This window comes from Colias philodice, chromosome 11 (assembly GCF_061535455.1).
Source record: "Colias philodice isolate Cphi_HAF_F1 chromosome 11, ilColPhil1 Martin Lab GWU primary, whole genome shotgun sequence".
In the NCBI taxonomy this organism is placed as follows: Eukaryota; Metazoa; Arthropoda; class Insecta; order Lepidoptera; family Pieridae; genus Colias; species Colias philodice.
In genome coordinates, this window is record NC_143096.1 from 10,056,468 (window position 1) to 10,065,701 (window position 9,234).

Consider the following 9,234-nt stretch of genomic DNA (forward strand, 5'->3'; position numbering starts at 1 on the left):
TGTAATAAGTTAAGACAAAATTTAATCCTTACTAATCTATACTAATATAATAAAGCTGAAGAGTTTGTTTGTTTGTTTGAACGCGCTAATCTCAGAAACTACTGGTCCGAATTGAAATTTTCTTTCAGTGTTAGATATCCCATTTATCGTGGAAGGCTATATATAGCCTATATAATATCATCACGCTAAGACCAACAGGAGCGGAGCAATACGGGCGAAACCACGGAGCACAGCTAGTATTGAAATACGAAAGGTTTGTTTGTTTTTCTTTAACGTCGCAATATTATGACATTATTTTTTATAGTTAGGAAGCTAAAGAGTGGGTAAGCTACACAGGCTAATTTTTACAAATTACTAGTCTAAAGAGAGACTAAAACAGAAATAATATGAAGTTTGTTCTTGCTGTGTTGGATGATAAAAGTAACTGTACTTTTGGTATTTGATTTTAAATGAATACAGTTAATCTCTCATTACAATATTCATTAACACTCAGTCGACTTTACCTCGCAACTTCAATAGCAATATTATTCAAAGATGAAATACTTGCGGAATGTTTGCGTATTAAAACGTTATTTATATACTACGATAGAGGATACAGACATGTTTATTGATTACACTGTAAAAATTAATAAGAAATATCATTAACTACCTATTTCGTTATTTTTTTTTTTATAATATTCCTTGTAAATACGAGAATAGTTCTTATGGAGAGAAAACGTAAATATGTTACACGGGCGAAGCCCGGGCAGACCCCTTGTACTATATAAAATTCTTATGTCGCGGTGTTTGAAGTTAAACTCCTCCGAAACGTTTTGGCCGATTTACATGAAATTTTGTGTGCAGGTAGGTCTGCGAATCGAACAACATCTATTTTTCGTCCCCCTTAGTGATAAGAGAAAGGCAGAATAATGTTTACCGGGACAGCTAGTTGTTTAAATAAAAAATTAATCCTGAAAAATAGTTGTACCTACACTGAAACCTGATGACGAACTGTCAGAAGTAAAACAGCTAAAATCGTTTAACACAAGCTTCTAAAGAGGCACTTAACGAGTGCTCGCGGTAGGTACCTCTAACCTGGCATTATTTCGTTATTAATACCACCGCTCATCATTATCCTACCCCTTTTTAATTACATTTAATGAATAAGCGAAAATTGCCTTTTGTTCCCAACAACGCGACCTTTATGTGAGGCGATTCGTGCGTATCTTAATGAGGTTTTGAAATTTTAAAGGCTGTTTTCGAAATTATTAACGATCTTTGTGAGTGATGCGAGGTTTATGGGCTGATTATTCAAGGTTGAGAGGAATTTTTGATGTTCAAGTTTTTAGCTGCGCGTAATAAATTAGATTCTGTTTTCAGTTCGCGAGAGCGGAGTAGGTAAAAATAATCTTTAAATTTTAAACAAGAATTTGCACAGATTTTTCCGTGTACTAATACTTAAGTTGGTACCTAAAATTTAAGCTCTCTGATCAAAAGAATCTAATTTGATTGTTGATTAGCTTTTAAAAGTGCATTTTATTGAATTCAGATTAAAGATATCGTGTAACTTACTGGTTACGAATCTATCATAATATATGGATAAAACTGACGAATTAGTGTATACTATTTTATTATTATTGGTGTCTGCTTTACTTGCATTCATCATAATTATAATATTCAACAACATGCAAATAACTATAACTTACGTTCATATTTAAAAAAATACTAGTGGTCCGCCCCGGCTTCGCCCGTGGTACCTACATGTTTAAACTATCCTATCTCTCAAGTTGGATCGAACTGCACATGGTGTGCGAATTTTATTATAATCGGTTAAGTGGTTTAGGAGTCCATTGAGGACAAACATTGTGACACGAGATTTATATATATTAAGATTATACGCGTGGTGGAAATATTCCCAAGTTGCTTAATATCATAACCGCAATAAACTTATAAAACAAATTATTTTTCTTCTGAATATCTATCGAAATTTCCAATCAACATCAAGAAAAGTTACATTATTTTTCATTTGATTCGTCAACACTTTATTGCAAGCTAATTAAAAGTGTCTATTATAGGTTCTCAACTTATTTACCTCCGCTAGAGAACTCTCATTAGAGTTGTATAAAAGTTTTTATGTCGGTCGTTCGCAGTTTCACTAGAAACTAAAAGAAACCATTTCTACGAATGGAGGGCACTAAATAAAGAAAATGTATTGGCGCTTTACCTGCTTACTTTTATTTTTAGCGAATAGGAACGTCGCAAGTTTCGCACCACAAAAGAAAAGCACAGAGTATACAATGTGTACAGGTAACATATTATGTAATTGTTTTACAATATCGACCTTTTAAAATACTTTAAAAACTGAATACATTGCTCTAATATTCCAAAAAAAGTAAACATCCACAATTTATACTTTAACAATAATTAGATGAAGCAATTTTAACTTTAAATTAAATAACAATTTAATCAAAATAATAACATAAGAATTTTTGAAAAAAATATTCACACAAATTACACATGACAATAGTCATAACACGTCCAAAATTTAACAAGCCTGTCTTGAACAAACGCATACAACAAAGGTCTATTAAAAGTCCGCCAAAACGATCATACTGCAAAACTTTGAGTTGAGCGCAGAGCCGCAAAACAAGCTGAATTTATAATTCACCACAACGAAGCCATTATTTAGATTTAGGCAAATCAGTGCGGGCAAAACATCGCTTTTCACTTACACTCGTCCTCATTTGTCTTCAAGTTTTTGAGCTTACGAATTTTGATATGAGAAGTTATTTGAAGAGACGTGCTCGGAGTTCACTGGGAGCTAAGATATCAAAAGTTAATTATTTATGTAACGCAGGGGAGGTTTTTTAAAAATCAATCAAGTAGTTTTTGAGTTACATCGTTACAAAAAACGAACATAATATAATATATTGGCCCACTTTTATTATGTAGTCTTACAATTTACATGCACTCGTTCTGATAGATATTATGTAGTTTGTTCATGCTTTAAAAATGAGCATAGGCATACTCTACATTATAAATTTCGATGCTTGAATGATAACGATACGTAAAAGATGACTTAAATAAAAATAAAAGAGAAAATAAGACCGCGTCCACGCTTATTTTAGCTAATCTTATTTATGAAATTATATTTTCATGATTTACATTATATGTAGTACTAATTGTATCTTGTTATTCATTTAAATAAAACTCATACAGATAAGAAGATTAAAAATATCTTGGAACATTGTTCTAAGTAAAGATGTAAAAATAATGTTGCGTTTGCCTGTAAATTGAGTTAAAATAGAACATCTGCATCGCCAGCGCCTTTTCATTAAAAATAGTTAACAATCTCTATCGTGTTTTGGACATGCTTTTTCTATTCTACTTACCTTATATGTTCCAAGTGCAGACACACAGGCCTCCTATGTTGATTCAGGCCATAATCCACCACGCTGGCCAAGTGCGGATTGGTAGATGTCACATGTTGTCGAATTTTTGATTATTCGACATGTTGGTTTCCTCACGATGTTTTCCTTCACCGTTCCGAGGAATGCTTATTGCTTATGTTGATGAAGCGCAGATAAATGTCTTGGCGTCTACTTACATTCGTTACTTAGGTTTTATTTAATAATATATAAATATATAGCTTTTCTCTCAATAGAACACGTACCTTATTTCTCAGGCAATTATTTACACACGCGGTATGAGTTTTAATTAACTCGCATTCCATATTAAGGCTTTGTTAGGCAATTTTCCTTGAATGTATTGAGAATTTTAGTATTAAAAACCAATACTGAAAAGCTGGCAAAAATGAATAAATATTTTATATTTAAATGATTAATTATATAAATATTTTATTCGTTTTATATGCAATTCAGTAGGATTAAATGTTCGTTTTCTATGAGAGAAGCAGATGCATCACTACAATATTTCTTCTTCATAGAGTGTAGTTGAAAGTATTTCATATATACCTATTTGAAATTTTAGGTCACCGTTTGGAAACCAAAGAGGTTAGGAAATAATATTATAGTGAAAGGTTAGTTTAAAAATATTGTTACTGGCGGTATTTTCTTTTTTACTTTACTTACGTACCAACTGATTAAATTATTGTTACTAACAAACGACTGGAACGAAGCTAGAATACCAAATCCCATTACGAAAAATCAGATTTTTAAACAAAAAAGATTTTATTTCCATAGGGAAATAGAAAACGCATTCACATTTTGATCAATGTTTGATTTAGGGCTTTCATGATACACGAAAAATGGCATCCATTTAAAATAGTATCACTGTATTTTGACGACTTTTCAAATAGGTTTTGATGGTTTAACTATTGGTTCGGTAGAAAAAGTTTTCATATCTATCGAAATATCAACAAAATTATGCTTATTTGGTAATGCACTTAGTATAAATAATGGAATTTGTCTAATCGAGCAAAAAGAGATTTATAGCGTTTTAAATAAAAACACTGAGATAACTATATCATTCAGGCTGGCATTCCAAAAACGTAAGAGAGTATTTTTATGATGAAAATAAGAGTATGGAGTATTCACACAATTTTTTTCTTCTATATTAATTAACTAGATTTCCGCCCGCGGCTTCGCCCGCGTTTGCAAAGGAAAACCCGCATAGTTCCCGTTCCCGTGGGATTTCCGGGATAAAAACTATCCTATGTGTTAATCCAAGTTACCCTCTATATGTGTGCTAAATTTCATTGTAATCGGTTCAGTAGTTTTTACGTGAAAGAGTAACAAACATCCATACATCCATAAATCCTTACAAACTTTCGCCTTTATAATATAGATTAGATCTTTAAAACGATAAGATAAGCAGTTCATAATCTTCTTATATATAAAATTCTCGTGTCACAATGTTAGTCTGCATACTTACTCCTCCGAAACGGGTGGACCGATTCTCATGAAATTTTCTGTGCATATCGGGTAAGTCTGAGAATCGGCCAACATCTATTTTTCATATGTACCACGGGCGAAGCCGGGGCGGACCGCTAGTATATTGTATAAAAATTAAAAAAATTAAATATATAAAATTTCATAATTCGTGAAAAACATCGTCATAAAATAAAATCATGTATTGCGTTTTTCATATCATACAAAATACTTGATCAAATATTAGAAAGGAATGTCCTCCATATAAATAAAGTTTTATTAGTCATAAGCAAATATCGATCCCTGAGTTTAAAGGGCACGCACCAAATGAATCCCTTACCCCAAACAAAACTTTGAGTCTAAAGTCAAATAAACAAGCTTAAGGAGAACTGAAAGGCCTTTATAAATAAATAATTATCGCAACGTATAATATATCCTAATCCTAAGTATATCTACATATAGTATAAAATAAAGTCGCTTTCTCTGTCCTTATGTCCCTTTTTATGCTTAAATCTTTAAAACTATGCAACGGATTTAGATGTGTTTTTTTAATAGATAGGTAGCGATTCAAGAGGAAGGTTTTAGTATATTATAATTAATTATGTTTTAGACAAAGTGGGCGAAGCCGCGGGCGGTAAGCTGGTTAATATATAAATTGCGAAAGTTTCCTTGTCTTTTTTATGATATGATTTTGGTGTCTGGAGATATTTGGAGGCTAAAGAGTTGTAAAGGCTACTAAACATCTCACTCTCATAAAGCAAAACTGCGAACAGAAAGTTAGTTATAGTAGTATATAGCCACAGCTATTATGGTAGAGTAGAGCGGTAGACTACTAACTATCCTACTTACTTTACTAATGTAGACACCATTGCTAGAGTAGAGTACTAACATTTCTACTAAATCTGGAAGAGTACTGTGAACTGGTAAAGTAGTATGCTAGTTCACTCTACCGTTTACTCTACCCGTGTACAGCGGCCATAAAGGATCTAAGATCTTCATAGCTTAGCAGTTTTAGAATAGTCATAATTTCTATTCTTTATAAATTTATATTTATGGGGCATTTGAATGCCATAAAACCAAAAATATCAATTTATAGTCATAATTAGTTCATCTGTGGAAATGTATGCTTTAACAGGGTCGCTACAACTAAGTAAATTCTTAAAATGACTGACAGAGACTCTACGAAACAAGTAATTCTGGAAACTTAACGTTCTCAACAGTTAGTTAGGAAAGGAATTTTTAAATATTCTAGCTAAGCAAGTCATTTTACAAATGAATAAAGTAATACTATTTCACATAGACTTAGAAAGAATACGTGAAAAGAATAAGGATCAGACTAGATTTATTAGGATTTACTTGCTAAGTTTAATTGCAAGATGATAAACAGCAGACGACAGTAAACATAATAAATGTATCCCAAAAATAAATAATAATAGCGTAATTGTATGAAAATAACGTTCATAAAAAGAACACTAATAACGCTATCTATTTATAGTAACCATAGGTCACTAATAGCATTCATACTAAGTATAAAATAACGCGTATAATAGAAACGTTCAATTAAATCACTATAGAGTCACCATCGGTCACTCACAACATAGAAACCTCCCATTACTTACCTCTTAAATTACAGTTTTGCGTCAACCGCTTACAAACAGTAAATCGCCAGTCACTACATCCGATCCATATAATTAAGGATGATCGTTCATATTTTGGTTAAGAACTTATCTTAATAATTATAGACGAACGTGGTTTCAGTCACGTTTCAGTAGTAAGGAGGAAATGTTTTCATGGTTGCTCTTTTGTTCATTACACAAATTTAAAGCTATTGCATAGCTTCTATCGCGGGCCTTGAGCGCGGGGACCGAATCGAGAAATTCCGTAACGAAAAAACCTCACGCTCCCCACTCCGACCGACACGGAGGTGTGGCTTGAAGGCATGCTATGCAATATACCGCGGCAGTCCCCGAGTGCCACACGTCTTTTTTTAATTATAGAAGGAACAGATATATTATGATAATGATCTACCACTTTAGATCACCAATTTTATTACATGCACGCTGCACGTTAATTAAATGCTGACCTGCACGTCAAAAAATAACCGATGACGTTAAAAAGTGTACCTATGACTATATACATAACTTAAAAGGAACTATCAAAATTGGACCTGTTCCAAACAGTACTACGGCAACCCTTTCTCAGCCTTGCCACCCTGGGCTTGATGATAATATTATGATTAGATCACTTCAGCAACGCTTTATTTAAACTCTCTTTTGCCCTAGAGATAGTGGCCCACTAAAAATAAATTATTAGGTACATTAACAGTTTTGACCATCACACTACCTTAACTTCTGTTCCCTATGCTCCTAACCCACAATCCTACAAATCGTGGATATGACAAACATCTACATAGATGTACATGTATATAAATAGTCTAAATAAATGATCATTATCCATCAGCCGTACACAAGTCAGACATAGCTCGAATCGTTCATCTGCAAACCCGTGTCCATAAACAAGGCACCACTCTGCTCTGTCAAACGGGACCCGATGACGTCATATAACTCACTTGTGACGTTGAAATATCGGTGTTTACATTCGCAGGTAACACCGGTTGTGATTTAGAACCAATTGCGAACGTTTGGCTATTAGATGTAAGACTGTGTTTATTGAAACTTGACTTACGGCCTTTTTCCCGAAGGCTGAAGGTATGCAAGAGCATTCTCCACTTTGAAAAATTGTGTTTATAATATAAAAATGTGTGTGTATGTTTCTATGATAAAGTAGGCTAGTGTAGCCAATAGACAGATGTACATGCAATGGTAAAGATTTTGTCGATCAAAATCGTGTAAATAGGCTATACTTCCTACCAGCGCTTCCGTTGGTAAAGATTATGTCATTAAGGTCATTGGATCTACGATTAGAAGAAGTAAAATTAGTGGGATACTCAAACACATGTGTTTTTATAACTTTTAATCAATACCAGGATCTTATTATTTTGTTAGTAAAAATATAGAGTTTCTTCATAGAGATAAACAAACAATTCAAAATATCGTCGCCATTTTGCAAATCAAACAATGTGTCTTTATTTTACATGCCAAAGATCTGTTGACAGGTATATAATACAATTTACCTTCACCTTTGACCTTTTTTCTATAAATAGTCACAATTCAGTGTGAAACAGCGTTTGTATTTTTTGTTTCCATTACGTTGTTATGCCTCGCGAGTTTTTAGCCCGCAAATCAACAAAGCAGTGAGTATATAAAAACCGAATATACATAAAAGAGCTAAATGTTATACAATATACATACATATATAATTACATAGATGCTGGATTTAGGACTATGAAACAGTGTTGGATACAATGCGGCTTAACGTTTGTATTGAGACTACTGATTAGAATTAAAAAAATATATTTATCGAGCTATATTAATAGCCAATTTGAACACTATTTTTATGTATAGAGTATACTACGACCACTTCTACGGTAAATAAAATTGTAATAAGACCTCTTTATTGGAAAAATTGGTACCGTGAAACCTGCTTACTTTGCCACTTTTTCATGTGTTAAAAAGTTTGATTCGCTTTAAAAAAATATAATTGTATGAAAACGTAATGAGTAACCTGCACCTAGACGTAGTAAATTTCATGAAAATTTACATTATTACTAAATATCTATTTCATTTTTGTAAATTATAATATTTTAAGCATAAAAACAATTATGGCAAAGTTAGCTGTCACTTCTGGTAAATTTGCCATATGAAAGAAAAAATGAAATTTTTGGAGTTTATGAGGTTAAAAAGTAATATATTTGCACTCTTCCTATATCCCGTAAAATAAAGTAAAAACTTTATATTATTTAGCACTGGTAATTTAACTCTCTAAGAAGGTGGCAAATTCACCAACCTTTCCAAAATATTTCCTATATAAGAAGAAGTTAGGGTTAGGGTTGTCAAATAAAAATGTTTTCGTAGTAGGAACAATTTAGTAAAAGTAAAAAAAAAACATAATCAATTACTTCTAGTTAGTTTCTTAACTTTGAATTGTTTTACATAATAAAACAAAACAAAAAAATAGTATTCATTAAACTAACTAACTTTTTTTTTAATATCACACATTACACGACATTCCTAAAAGATTTAAACAATGACAAATTCTTATTTATATGATCTTGATTGAATATAAAAATTGTTGTTATTTTAAACTTGATAAAATATTCATCAGAAATTTTGTGGCAGCCCTAACCTCCAACAAAACATGGCAAAGTCACCATCACAGACGTTGTGATTGGGGTTGTTGAATTTACCAATACCAATTGCGAAGTAAAGGTAGCTTGTAGCACAGTAAATCAGCTTTTATTTAGCTA